The sequence below is a fragment of the Chiloscyllium plagiosum genome, unplaced genomic scaffold (assembly GCF_037043375.1).
Source record: "Chiloscyllium plagiosum isolate Xiang-an unplaced genomic scaffold, Cpla_swu_hap1 HiC_scaffold_42, whole genome shotgun sequence".
Taxonomy (NCBI): Eukaryota; Metazoa; Chordata; class Chondrichthyes; order Orectolobiformes; family Hemiscylliidae; genus Chiloscyllium; species Chiloscyllium plagiosum.
Window position 1 is genome coordinate 62,533,665 of NW_028270180.1, and position 15,615 is coordinate 62,549,279.

Sequence of the window (15,615 nt, forward strand, 5' to 3'; positions counted from 1 at the left end):
AGATCTAACCTTGCTAACCATGAGGAACCTTGTCAAACACCTTACGAAAGTCCATATAGATCATGTGTACTGTCCTACCATGATCAATCCTCTTTGTTACTTCTTCAAAAAACTAAATCAATTTCGTGAGAAATGATTTCCCACGTACAAAGCTTTGTTGACTATCCCTAATAAGTCCTCACCTTTCCAAGTACATGTTCATCCTGTCCCTCAGGATTCCCTCCACCAATTTGTCCACCACCGATGTCAGGCTCACCAGTCTGTATTTCCCTGCATTTTCCTTACCACCTTTTTTAAATACTGGCATCACATTAGCCAACTTCCAGTCTTCCGGCATCTCACCTGTGACTATCGATGATACAAATATCTCAGTAAGAGGCCCAGCAATCACTTCTCGAGCTTCCCACAGAGGTCAAGGGTACACCTGATCAGGTCCTGGGGATTTATCCACTTTTATTCATTTCAAGGCATCCAGCACCTCCTCCTCCTTATTTTGGACATTTTCATTATGTCATCTTCCATGTGTTATGACATGATGGTAAACCCTTCTGCTCATTGAACCAAACACGCAGAAAATCAGCTCATAATCTGTTAGTATGAGGAACAGAGAACTACACAAATTCCACTATTTAAAGAAGAAATATGAATTTTAGTTTTTAACTCTAAAAGTGACGACTAAACAACTATTTATAGCCTCAGCTTCCTTTCTCTTAAAGGTTTTTATCTACCTCCCACTCTATAACAATATACTGATCTAATAAGAGCCCCTATTAAAATTAGAGCAACGTACTTTTCAAAACCAGACTGTGTCTGTCGTCTCCAGTGTTGATCTTCTGTTTGTAGATCTCCCTGGATTGTCTTCAGTCTTCTGCTGCAAAGATATGTCATGTGAAAAAAATACCTTCAATCGTGAGTGTTGTGAATAGTAATCTTTCAATGGCAGTTGATGCTGTCTCCCAAGCTAACTGTCCAAAATGCCTGATTTTTTTACCCGAAACGTCAGATCATCTAATTGGTTGGATGTTGTCAGAACATTAAAATTCAAATTCGATTGGATTTTAGCATCTTGGGGCATAATTTAAGCTGATTGGTTAAATTCCAACTGCTGTGAAAACAACTGAGGTATCTACGTTACAACCAAATGTTATACCTTTCAATTTTGCAGGACATTCTGTGAATGCTAGTCAGTCACATGATAGGTACTTGCAAGCTTTCAGCTTTCACTGTCTCTTAAAGGTACAGTGCACGCCTTCAACTTCATAACACATGCCCTTCTCCACAGGAAACACGGATGCAAAATACTCGTTTAGTATCTCCCCATCTCCTGTGATTCCACATAGAGGCTGCCTTGCTGATATTTGAGGGGCCCTATTTTCTCTCTAGTTACCCTTTTGACCTCACCTGGGCCCCACAGGGTCCGGCCTGGTGAAAAGGCCTCAGGCCTCAGGCCTGTGCTCCCCCTCTGGAGGTTATTCTTATCCAAGGCTTTCCTGGCCCCAGTCATTTTGGATCTTCACCTTGCAGCTTTCCCAACAAAAGTTTATGGGCATAAAAGAGGAAAAAGATGAGTTGAAAGGTGGGAATGAAAGCACTTTGATGCAAAATTACACAGCAGATCCTAGGTTTAAAAGCACTCCCCCTTCCTCATCCCCATCTCCATCCTCAATGCATTCCATAACATCACAGCAACATCAAAATAACAACAAATCAGAAACTTGAATAAACACACAGAAACACAATCTCTCTCTCTCTCTCTCTCTCTCTCACACACACACACGCCCACACACTCAACCAGACAGGCGAGAGAGAGAGAGAACAGGGTTTGAGAATGAATCTGACAAACAATTCTTGTCCACATTTATCCTCGGTGAGGGGTTTGTGGTCTCCTCCCCTGCATCTCTGACGCATTGCAACATCTGTTAGTCTGCTCCCTAAGGAGGTGTCTGAATCATTGCTCCCACAGTCGTGTCTAAGAGCCTGACTGAAGACACCCTGACACAGACAGGGCTGGGACGGGAGGGGATATTTGCTGAGGATCTCTCGGGAACATCCTGCTGGACATGTGGTTCCTAGCATCAAATGCTCTTTTGCTGTCTCTCTCTCTCTCTCTCTCTCTCTCTCTCTGTCTCTCTCTCTCTCTCCTGAGGAATAGGATCTATTTATATTTAGAAAAGAATGAACTTATCAGTGACAGGCAACATGGTTTTGTGCAGGGGAGATCGTGCCTTATCAACTTAATAGAGTTCTTTGAGAAAGTGATCAAGTTGATAGATAAATGAAGGCTGTTGATGTCATATATGTGGTCTTTAGTAAGGCATTAGATAAGGTTCCCCATGGTAGACTAATGGAGAAAGTGAAGTCACATGATGTGCAGGGTGTTCTAGCTAGGTGGATAAAGAACTGGTTGAGCAACAGCAGACAGAGAGTAGTAGTTGAAGGGAGTTTCTCAAAATGGAGAAAGGTGACCAGTGGTTTTCCACAGGGGTCAGTGCTGGGGCCAATGTTGTTTGTAATATACATAAATGATCTGGAAGAGGGCACTGTTAGTATGATCAGCAAGTTTGCAGATGACACAATGATTGGTAGAGTAGCAGAAAGCATAAGGGACTGACAGAGAGTACAGGAGGATATAGATAGATTGGGGAGTTGGGCGGAAAAGTGGCGGATGGATTTTAATCCAGACAAATGTGAGATGATGCATTTAGGCAAGACTAATTCTAGAGCAAATTATACAAAAAACGGAAGAGCCTTGGGAAATGTTGACGGGTGGAGAGATCTGGGAGTGCAGGTCATTGTACCCTGAAGGTTGCTGCACAGGTGGATAGAGTGGTCAAGAAGGCATATAGTCTGCTTGCCTTCATTGGACGGGGTATTGAGTATAAGAGCTGGCAAGTCATGTTAAAATTGTACAAGACATTGGTTTGGCCGCATTTAGAATACTGTGTACAGTTCTGGTCGCCACATTACCAAAAGGATGTGGACGCTTTGGAGAGGGTGCAGAGAAGGTTTACGAGGATGTTGCCTGGTATGGAAGGTGCCAGCTATGAAGAGAGGTTGAGTAGGTTAAGTTTATTTTCATTAGAAAAAAGTAGATTGAGGGGGGACCTGATTGAGGTTTACAAAATCATGAAGGGTGTAGACAGGGTAGGTAGAGATAAGCTTTTTCCCAGGGTGAAGGATTCAATAACGAGAGGTCACACTTTCAATGTGAGAGGTGGAAGGTTTAAGGGGGATACTTCACACAGAGGGTGGTGGGCGTTTGGAACGTGCTCCCAGCAGCGGTGGTAGAGGCAGGCACTGTAGATACATTTCAGATGCGTCTGGACAGATGCATGAGTAGGTGGGGAGCAGGTGGATACAGATCCTTAGGAATTGACTGACAGGTTTAGGCAGTACATTTGGATTGGTTCAGGCTTGGAGGGCCGAAGGGCCTGTTCCTGGGCTGTAAATTCTCTTTGTTCTTTGTTCTCTCGCTGTCCCTGTGTTTCTCTGTCTCTTTCTGTCTCTCCTTGCCCTGCTCGACATGCAGCCATTTCTAACTTAACTTTCAATCTCTTATTTCCTTTCCCCTTCTCAAATATATCAGCAGCGATTGGGAATGAAAAGCATTGATCACATGCCTACTCCTCAACACCCACATTTCCCCTCCCGGCTGCTCCCCCTCCCCCCACCACCCCACCCACTCGGACCCCAAACCGTCCCCAGTACAGGACTGTAGTTTTCTGGGGACTGTGCACAGGTTTTGTCAGAGGAGAGAGTCAGTGAGGGTCTGAGCTCAATTATCATCACATAAGTGCCTGTTTGTGTGTGTGTGTGAGAGAGAGAGAGACAGAGAGAGAAAGATCATGCCTGGTATGTATGTGTCCATCTGAGTGCACAGTTTCAGTGTAAATGCAGTCACTCCTTAATGTGACTGTGTGTAAACCATGTGTTTATGTACCTGACCCAGGTATGAATCACAAACCATACACTGTCCCTCTTTCTCATTCACTCGCTCTCTGACACGTGTACACGCACACACACACCCTCGCATACCACATTCAGTTCTTCACGCGCACTCTCTCTAACAGGTACACTCCCTCTCTCAGGCACAACCTCTCTTTCAGGCACACCCTCTCTCGGAGGTACACTGACATACAATGTGCATACACACATAGTTCCTTTCACATGCACACTCTCTTTCACGCACACTCTCTCGCACGCACACACTCTCTCACACTTGCACTCTCTCTCACAGGTACACTCCCTCTCACAGGCATAACTTCTCTCTCAGGCATTCTCTGTCTCGCAGGCACACCCTCTCTCGGAGGTACACTGACATACAATATGCATGTGCACACTCTTCCTTTCACATGCACACTCTCTTAGATGCACATACTCTCTCTCTCGCACGCATTCTCTCTCACACGCGTGCACATTCTCTCTCTTTTGTGTATGCGCACGTTCTCTCTTGCACACATTCTATCTCTCGCACACATTCTTTCAGGCATGCACATTCTTCATCTTTCCCACATGCAATCTCTTTCTCTTGCACCCACTCTCTTTTGCACACGCTATCTCTCTCACATGGACACGACCTCTCTTGCATGTGCAAACGCTCACTCACTCTCATACACACACAAAATCTTTCTCTTGTGCACGCATGCATTTTGTCTCTCTTACAAAGATGCACACTTTCTTGCACTTGCACACTCTCTTGTGCACAGTTTCTCTTGTTTGCACACACTCTCTATCACTCGCACACAGTCTCGTTCTCTCATGCAAGCACACACTCTCTCTCTGTTGCGTGCCCTCTCTCATACACACTCTCTCTCACATACATGCTTAATGTCTCGAGCATGCAAACACTCTTCCTCTTGCGCCCGTGCAGACTCTCTCTCTCGCATACACGCACACACTTCCTCTTGCGTTTGCACACTCTCTCCCTCTTGCGTTCGCACACTGTCTCTCTTCGATTTGTGCACACTCTCTCATATTCGCGTAAACTCTCTCTCTCACATTGATGTAAACTCTCTCTCTTGCATTTGCACACACTTTCTCGCTGTTGCATTTGCACACTCTCTCTTGCATTTGCACACTGTCTTTCTCATATTTGCTTACACTCTCTCATGCACACTCTCTCTTGGATGCACACTCTCTCTCACATGCACAACCTCTCTGAGGTACACTGACATACAATATGCATGCACACTCTTTCTTTCATATGCACACACTTCCTCTCACATGCACACACTCCCTCTCACATGCACACATACTCGCTCACATGGACACACTCGCGCTCACATGGACACACTCTCTCACATGGACACACTCTCTCTCACATGGACACACTCCCGCTCACGTGGACACACTCCCGCTCACGTGGACACACTCCCGCTCACATGGACCCACTCCCGCTCACATGGACGCACTCCCGCTCACATGCACGCACTCCCGCTCACATGCACGCACTCCCGCTCACATGCACACTCTTACAGGCACTCTCTTTCGCAGGCACACCCTCTCTCGGAGGTACACTGACATACAATGTGCATACGCACACTTCCTCTCACATGCACACACACTCTTTCTCTTACATGCACATACTCTCTCTTGCACGCACATTCTGTCTTGCACACGTACACATTTCTCTTTTGTGCATGCACACGTTCTCTCTCGCACACGCACTCTCGCATGCACACAATCACCATCTCTCACACATTCTCTCTTTTTTCTGTATGCTCACATTCTTTCTTGCACACGCACTCTATCTCTCACGCATGCACGCACTTCATTTCTCTCGCAAGCAAACTCTCTCTCTCTCTCATGCATCCACTCTGTTTTGCATACACTCTCTCTCACACACCCGCTATCTCTCTTGCATGCGCACACGCTCATTCTCTCTCATGCACTCAGACACTGCTTCCCTTGTGCATGCGTGCACTCTGCCTCTCTCGCACAGGGGCACTCTCTTTCAAGGACATGCTCTTCTTTCTCTCACATGCACAGTCTATTGCATACACGCACACTCTTTCTCTCGCATGTGCATACTTTCGCTCTTGTCCGCACACACTCTCTTTCACCCACACGCAGTCTCTTTCTCTCATGCAGGCACACACACTCTCTCTCTTTCTCACATGCTCTCTTTCACACACATTCTCTCGCATGTTCTCTCTCACACTTTCTCGAAGACACACTCCCTTGTTTGCACCCACACAACCTTTCTGACACATGCACACGCACTCTCTCTTTTGCATATGCACACTCTTGCTTTCATATGTACACTGTCTTTTGCACATGCACAGAATGTCTCGCTCATGTACACACTTGTCTCTCTTGCATACACACATACTTCCTTTCGCATTCGCGCACACTCTCTCTCATGCATTTGCACACTCACATTCGCGTAAACTCTCTCTCTCTCTCTCTCTCATGGACATAAACTCTCCCTCTTGTATTCGCACACACTTTCTCTTTCTGTCTCCCTTGCATTTGCACACTCTCTCTAGCGTTGGCACAAAATCTTTCTCATGTTCGTGTACACTCTCTCTCTCACTTTCATGTACTGTATAAAACAGTGTACTTGTCTGAGATGGGGATTTCTACAGGAGGGCCCTGTATGACCTGCCTCCCTCTCCTACCTTTCTTGGAGGTCCCCCATCTAGCTGACTGCATCTTTGGTTTATCTCCCTCCCTGCAACTGCCATCCATCACACCCCGTAGCTCCTGTAAATTCCTCATTGCCTCTAATGACCGCTCCAACCTACAAAGGTAGGCATTCTGATAGGATTTGCAACAAGACATACTTTGTAGAAACATCATTCACAGCTACATGGAAACTATCCCTAATCTCCCACGTCCGACAGGAAGAGGACATCACTTTCCAAAAGGCGCTGTCACTGCACTTTAACAATCCACACACCGAGAAAATAGCACAGCCTTACTGCTCGAAAAATACTGCCCTCGGATAACTTGGTACCTGTGATTTATATTTTTTTTAAAATTAATCAACAGAGATCTCAATAAAGCATATGCACAAAAGCCCCATTCAATTCATTACTGTAGCTTTAAAAAGAGGTGTAAGGAAGGATTTTTAAAAACAAAGTGAGCGGTTCCCCTGCTGTGAGTTTTCTCCACAGCTGGGAATTTCACTGTTTTTCTGAGACTGAACTCCATGTTCAGAGCTTAAAACCAAACAGCACAGGCTTTCAGCTGGGAGGGTCACTGCAGGGTCAGACAATGATGAGGGTCACTGCAGGGTCACACGGCTGTGCAGGGTCACTGCGGGATCACAGGGCTGTACAGGGTCACTGCTGGGTCACACGGCTGTGCGGGGTCACTGCGGGATCACACGGCTGTGCAGGGTCACTGCTGGGTCACACGGCTGTGCAGGGCCACTGCTGGGTCACATGGCTGTACAGGGTCACTGCTGGGTCACACGGCTGTGCAGGGTCACTGCTGGGTCTCACGGCTGTGCAGGGTCACTGCAGGGTCACATGGCTGTGCAGGGTCACTGCGGGGTCACACGGCTGTGCAGGGTCACTGATGGGTCACACGGCTGTGCAGGGTCACTGCGGGGTCAGACAGCGGTACAGAGTCACTGTTGAGTCGGACGTGCTGTGCAATGTTACCTGTATGCCTCTATATTAGTGTTTCTAATCTGTACATCCTTGCTTACTATGATCTGCCTGTTTTGCTCATAAACAAAGATTTTTCACAGTAATTTGGTACACATGACAATAAATAAATCAAATCAAATCAATTCAAATCAAACTTTTCAAGAAAGGCAATAAAGATAGACAAGGAATAACAGACCAGTGTGTGTTATATCAGTGTTAGAGAAACTATTTGAGAAAAATTCAAAGGAGGGAATTAATCTCCATTTCAAGAGACATGGTTTGATCATGGAGAGTCAGCACAGCTTTGTCAGAGTAGGGCCATTCCAAACAAATCTGATCATGGAGAGTCAGCACAGCTTTGTCAGAGTAGGGCCATGCCAAACAAATCTGATCATGGAGAGTCAGCACAGCTTTGTCAGAGTAGGGTCATGGCAAACCAATCTGATCATGGAGAGTCAGCACAGCTTTGTCAGAGTAGGGTCATGCCAAACCAATCTGATCATGGAGAGTGAGCACCGATTTGTCAGAGTAGGGCCATGCCAAACCCAATCTGGTGGAACTTTTTGAGGAGGTGACCAGGTGTGTAGATGAGAGTAGGCCAATTGCTGTAGGTTGTATGGAGTTCAGAAAAGCCTTTTGACCAGGACCCACATGGGAGATAACAAAGGTAAAAACACGTGGCATCCGGAGTAACTTGGCAACTTGGCTCTAAAATTGGTTCAGTTAGAGAAGACAGAGAGTGTTGATAGAAGGCTGTTTGGGTAATTGGAAACTGGTGTCCAATGGTGTTCCACAGCTCTCAGGGCTGGTTGACTCATTCTTTGTGATAATCACAAATGACATTGATAAAGGTGTATGTTTGTGTGGGGAGGGGTTGGGATCACTGGGGGTGTGCAGGGTAGGTACAAGGGGAGGTTGGTGATGATACATATATTTGCATATTACACAAATATTGACCGAGTAGTTGGCAGCGAGAGAAATAGTCATTGGTTATCGATAGATCCAGACAGATTGTTCAGACGGGTAAATCAGTGGCAGATGAAATTTTACCCTGATAAATGTGAGGTAATACACTTTGGCAGAAGTCACAAGACAAGACAACACTCAATAAATGGCAGAACACCAGGGCACTTAGAGGAACAGAAAGATCTTGAGGTGATTGTTAACAGATCCCTGAAGGCAGCAGGACAGGTTAATAGGGTAAAGAAGGCAGACAGGACACATGCCCTTCCCGATCGACACATCGATTATAAGAGCAAGGAGGTCCTGCTTTGTTCAGGTCACAGTCTGAGTATTGTGTATAGTCCTGGTCACTGCACGATGGGAAGGATGTGATTGTAACGAAGGGAGTGCAAAGGAGATTCAGCAGAATGTTGTTTGAGCTGTAGCAAAGTCACTGTGAAGAGAAAGGCTGGATAATCTCAGGCTGCTTTCTTTAGAGCAGTGATCGGTGTGTATAGTACTAAGGGGTGTGGACAGGGTGAATACAAAACAGATGTTTCCCTTGTTCAAGGGCAGATAATAAGGTGGAAGACAGGAGGTTTTGAGGGGACATGAGAAAAGATCTTCCCACGCAGAGGATGGTAGGGGCCTGCATTGCACTGCCCAGGAAGGTAGTTGAGACGGGAAACTTCACAACCTTTAAAACATACTTGGATTAGCTCAATACTTGAGCTCAATAACGTTCAGGGCAATGAGCCTAACGATGGAAAGTGGAAGTGATGTGAACTTAATGTAATTTTGGCAGAACAAATCCGATAGGCTGAAGGCCCTCTGCTGTTCTATGTGATTCTGCCATTCGACGATTCTGAAGGGAAGGATCTGGATTCGTTTTGGATTTTTTTTTGTATGTATTTTGAGAAAATCTTACCTCTTCAAGTTTCTACCTGTTGCTGTGATCAGCATCAGCATCAGGTTTGTGTTAGAGTGCTCGATCACAGGTCGAATTTCCAAATGAGTTGGATAACTGAATGAACAAGGAAAGCTGTGGTGTAACAGTGTGCAGTAGAAGAGATCGCAAGAGGCTTTACAACATGAGGTACTGAATGACTGAGTAGCCTCAGCAAAATGAAGGGCATCACTGAAAATACACTTTAAAAAATTCAGATTTTGATGGGAGTGATATTGTTTGAAATAATATAAATCTTGTTGTTTGAAGATAATTTGCAATTAACATCTGAGACCCAATGGGATCAGATTAATCCAGTCTTTGGGGTATTCAGGAGAGACCTAAATCTCACGGGTATCACATCATTAAAATAAACATATTGTCATACTCTGTTTGTTCAAAATGATTTAATAATTGAAGATGTGATCACAGTTTCCTGGTGGAGATACCACACAACATAAAATAAAGACTGTGGAACTGTGTCAGCTCCAATAGCCAGCGAATTCTCCAATTCCCAGCACCAGGAAAGGAGAGGTTGTTCCACAAGCAACAATCTTCCAAGGCAAATGGTCAGAAAAGTATACAACACCATCCTTGCCTGTGTTGGTATTCCTGGTAAGTCTTGGGACAATGTCAATTTTATTAAATCATATTTATTGCATCAAATCAGACTTATTTCCACACTATTAATGGTAATTATTTTATTTCTATTTGGCAAAGAAAATCCCAATGCCAGACAATAGTATCCTCACTGACTGAGTTTTGAGTGAATAGTTTATCAATTAAGAGGCTCCTCAGTAATGTGCAGCATTGTCTGTTCCTCCATACTGTGCAGAATGGGTTTGCACTGAGTACTGACCCTTGCTGGCCAAGAAAGTGTTTAGCAAGACAACTCTCTCTCTGTCTGTCTCTCTCTCTGTGGTAGTTCAAACCCTGCTATCAGTCAGATGGGTTTTGTAACAACCCACCTCTCAGTGCCACCTGGTGTTTCCCATTACCTGATGTGAAGGGAGTTTGTTGGTGGATCTTGCTCAGACAGATGGCTCCGAATGGGAGCACAGGGACAACGTGGGCAAGAGGTGGCTTGGGCAGGTCATTATGGAGTGATAAGTGAGTGTCAGTATGGATGGCTTTGAGTATCCTGTGTGTTTTTGCCTGTGAGCGGACATATGAGGGTGTGATATTTGTGAGGACAGATCACTGGGAGAGATGTTGAGTACAGTGTTCCAATGATGATGTGTGTTGTTGAATTATTTGATTGTCAAAAGGACGTGTTAGTTTGGCCATTTTGCAAAAAGATGCACAGTACGGTCATGCAGACGTTAATAGGATTGTGTAAGGTTCACAGAGCATGTGTTACTGCCATTGTGCCCAGAGGTTAGTACAATGCAGAAGACTGAGTCAGGTACCAGCTTTCTGTAATGGGCTCTCTTGAAATATTTTATTCTTATCTTGGAGTTCAGTCTTCACTACCCTAGAGGATCCTACTCATTGATGTGGGGTGCTGTCTGAACACTAATCCAATGCCGTATGAAGTATGACAGATACATGTTACCTTTGACTCACTGGGCACTGGGTGAGGGCAGGATGTGTTCCTCGTGTGATACCAATGTGCACCATTAACATTTCCAAACTAACGCTGTGGTTTAGGATGTAGGTTTTTTCACTGAGCTGTAGGTTTGATATCCAGATGTTTCATTACCTGGCTAGGTAACATCATCAGTGGTGACCTTCAAGTGAAGCGAAGCTGTTGTCTCCTGTTTTCTATTTATATCATTGTCCTGGATGGGGTTCCTGGGGTTTGTGGTGATGTCATTTCCTGTTCATTTTCTGAGGGGTTGAAAGATGGTATCGAGATCTATGTGTTTGTTTATGGCGTTGTGGGCCGAGTGCAAGAGAATTCCTAGAGGCCTGGCACTGCAACCACAACACCATAAACAAACACATTGATCTAGATACCATCTATCAACCCCTCAGAAAATGAACAGGAAATGACATCACTACAAACCCCAGAAACCCCATCCAGGAGAAAGATATAAATAGAAAGCAGGAGACAACAGCTTCGCTTCATTTGGAGGTCGCCACTGATGATGTTAACCAGCCAGGTAATGAAAGTCTGGATATCAAACCTACAGCTCAGAGAGCAATCCTACACCCTAAACTGCAACCTGAGCTACAAACCTTCACAAACCTTGCAATAATGCTGTGGTGTAATTCCTCTCCTAAGAAAATCTTTTCTCTATACCTCATGGACATGTTGCATTATCCATCGATTTAATGGAATGTTGTTTTTTTTTATCAGTCAGTTTGCTGATGACATTAAAACAGGCGGTATCATGGAAGGTGATCAGAAATTGCAGCAGCATCTTGGTCAGCTGGGGAAGTGGGCCGAGAAATGACACATGGACTTTAATATAGATGTGTGAGGTCTTGCACTTTGGAAAGTCAAATCAAGTTCAGAGCTTCATGGTGAATGGTCGGGCCTTAAGGAGTGTAATGGAACAGCGGGATCTTGATGTTCAGGTTCACAGTTCTCTGAAAGTGGAGGCAGAGGTAGACAGGGCAGCGAAGAAGGGTTTTGGTACTCTGGCCGACATCAGTCAGGGAATTGAGTGTGGAAGTTGGTAAGTTACGTTAAAGTTATACTGGAGGTTGGTGAGGCTGCACTTGGAGTATCGCGTTCAGTTTTGGTCACCTTGTTATTGGAAGGATGTTAGTAAACGGAAAGAGTGCAGAAGGAATTTACACGGTTGTTGGCAGGACTCAATGGTCTGAGTTGGGGTAGAGGTTGTACTGGCTAGGTCATTTTTCATCAGAGCTTAGGAGACAAAAGGGAGGATCTTATAGAGGAGCATAAGATCATGAGAGGCATGGAGAGGGTGAATGCACTCGATCTTTTTCCCAGGGTTGTGGAATCGAGTTCTGAAGGGCATCAGTTTAAGGTTAGAGGGGAAAGAATAAAAGGGAACCTGAGAGGAAACGTTTTTTCACACAGAGAGTGGTATACATACAGAACAAGCTGCCATTGGAAGTGGTTGAATTGTTTACATCAAGAGTTAAAAAGTATTTGGATAAATACATGGATAGGAATGGATTAAGAGGATATGGGCCAAGTGAAGGGAGATGCGGTTAGCATGGATGGACATTTGGTCAGCATGGGCCAGTTTGGTCCAAAGGGCCTGTCTTCGTGCTGGAGGAATCTATGACTATGACTCTATTTGTTCATTGGTGTAGGATGTGGGCATCACTGGCTGGTCAGAATTTATTGTCCATCCCTAGTTGCCCTTGAGAAGATGGTGGTGAGCTGCCTTCTTGAAACACTGCAGCCCACCTCCTATGGGCTGACCAAAATGCCATTAGGGAGGGAATTCCAGGATTTCGACCCAGCAACAGTGAAGGAATGGCGATATATTTCTCCGTCAGAATGGTGAGTGGTTTGGAGTGGAACCTGAAGCTTTTAGAGTTCCCATATATATGCTGCCCTTGTCCTTCCAGATGGAACTGGTCGTGGGTTTGGAAAGTTCTGTCTGAGGATCTTTGGTGAATTTCTGCAGTGCATCTTGTAGATGTTGCACACTGCAGCTACTGAGCGTCAGTGGTGAAGGGAGAGGATGCTTGTGGATGCAATGCCAATCCTATGGCCTGAATTGTCCTGGATGGTGTCAAGTTTCTTCAGAGTTGTTGGGGCTGCACCCATCCAGGCAAGCAGACAATATTCCATCACACTCCTGATTTGTGTCTTGTAGGTAGCGGACAGACTTTGGGGAAGTCAGGAGATCAGTAACTCACCATGGCATTCCGAGAATGTTGTGTACTACTGATCCAGATCTCCAGGAATCCCTCTAAGTGAAGGTATTACTGATCATGGAATTGTACTGAATGGGGATGACGAAGCTCAGGCAGGACCCTCTGATTGCTGTGGCCTCATGTTGCTGGGAGGATGTGTCATTGCCGAATTGGACTGAGTGGGGGTTACTGCTGCAATGATATTTTCTGGCCCAGTGTTCTTGCCTTTCACAGCTCGCTGTAAATGCAGTATTGAAGTAAGTGTTCAGCACTAACAGCAGAACACTCATGAACTCAATTGCAAGTTTTACTGGGAATATCTTGTACTGTCCAACTGTATTGTGTGTGTGTGTCAACATGTTAATTCTATATTACGCCAAACTCAGGATCAAATAACTTGCATTGACAGAAGGATTGAATATCTGTTCCTCAATCAGTTTACACAGTTATATTTTAATGGTGAAAAGAAATGTTAATTTCTTAAACATATATATTACGAACACATGTTCACAATAAGAAGCTCTCGAAAAACTGGAGTCAATGAGATGACGACTCTTGTTTCAGCCTGAGGACAGATAAAGATGATTCTGGCTGTGGGAGGTCTCAGCCGTTGGACATCTCAGCCGTTGGACATCTCTGCAGGAATTCTTCACAGGTGTACCTTACAGTCTGAGCTCAGGCACAGATATGTTTGATCAATAACTTCAAGTCTCTTTTTTCCTTGTTGTCTCTCTTACAGTAAGTCTAGTGGTGATTCTAATCTTAGCTCGGGGCAAGTGTGGATTTTCTAGAAGCACCACTCATTATATGATGGCCATAGCAACATCTGATCTGCTGTTCATTGTTTTCCAAGTCGTACTTCGGCACTTTGCATCTTATTATTATCCACAGTGTTTCCTGGACATCACTCCTGTGTGTAGTGTCATCTATGTACTGAGCTGCTGGGCCATTGATTGTTCTGTCTGGTTCACCGTTACTTTCACTTTTGATCGATTTGTTGCCATTTGTTTTCATCAGATGAAAACTAAGTATTGGACAGAGAATACTTCAATGAGGGTTCTAGCAACAATCTGTATTTTCTTTTCATTTAAAAATATTCCCAACTACTTTCGATTTAAACCTGGAAAGATCATCAACAATGTGCCATGGTTCTGTTCTACCAGGTCCAGTTATTATATTAACCGCCGGTGGGCAAATTTTAAATATTTTGAGCGATTTTTAACACCAATGCTCCCATTCACGTTTATTCTCTTTCTTAACGTTCTGACTGTTGGACACATCTCTGAGGCCATTACGGTGCGTCGGGGGCTCAGAGGTCAGAGAAAAATAGAGAATGACCCAGAGATAGAGAGCAGAAGGAAATCTGTGATCTTACTCTTCTCCATATCTGCAAGTTTCATCCTTCTCTGGTTGCTGTATATTTTACATTTCTTTCATGTCAGCCATTCCTTGGATTCTGCTGGTTTTGATATTTTTGTACAAGCCTCATTTATGCTGCGGGACTTGAGCTGCTGCACCAATGCACTTGTTTATGTGGTAACACAGAACAGTTTCAGAGACCAGTTAAAGCACGCCCTGAAATATCCAGTTATACAAATAATCCAATTGATGAATAAATCCAAGTAACTGAGAGCACACAATAAAGGCAGCAGATAATGGAATGAGGGGTGAGGAATGGACTGACAGGAGAAGGAGGAGCAGCAACACGGTAACACTCCTTTCCGAACGGGCAAGGAATGGTTCCATCTGAGGAGCGAAACCAAAGAGACTGGAGGAGCAAAACAGTGGGAAGTGTTGTCAGCAATGGGCAACCGTTAAGAGAAAGCTGAACAACAAAAGTATAACTGAAACAGGAATCAGACATGCACAGAATAACATCATCCCCAGCAACTAGTTGTCAGTGAGTGAACCAGATACCAGGTCAATGACCTGGAGGCAAGTACCATCGGTCACTGCAGGTCAGAGTGGGAACAGCAATGGCAGGCTCCTGTCCTCACGGAATTCACTCATCTGGACATAATTAAATAAAAAAGGGAATGTTCCCATTACACAGAGTAATATAATGTAAATAATCCGTGTCTTTTGATTAGAGATGCATTTTCAGCAATGATTTCCTTTCTCTGGTTCCATTCCCTCCTCTCCCCCCGGCCTGATGCTGATATAACTCCCTCTCTTAATTTGGTTCTTTCCACCAATCAGCCGCTGTGTTGGTGGGGAATCCACGGCCCAGTCAGAGGGCTCAGTGACAGACCGGATTCGACACTGGGGAATGGGGTTGATGTGGCAGAAGAGCCGACCCCCCTCAGTGCTGCCATGAGAAGGTTTTGTGGCTCTCACTGACTC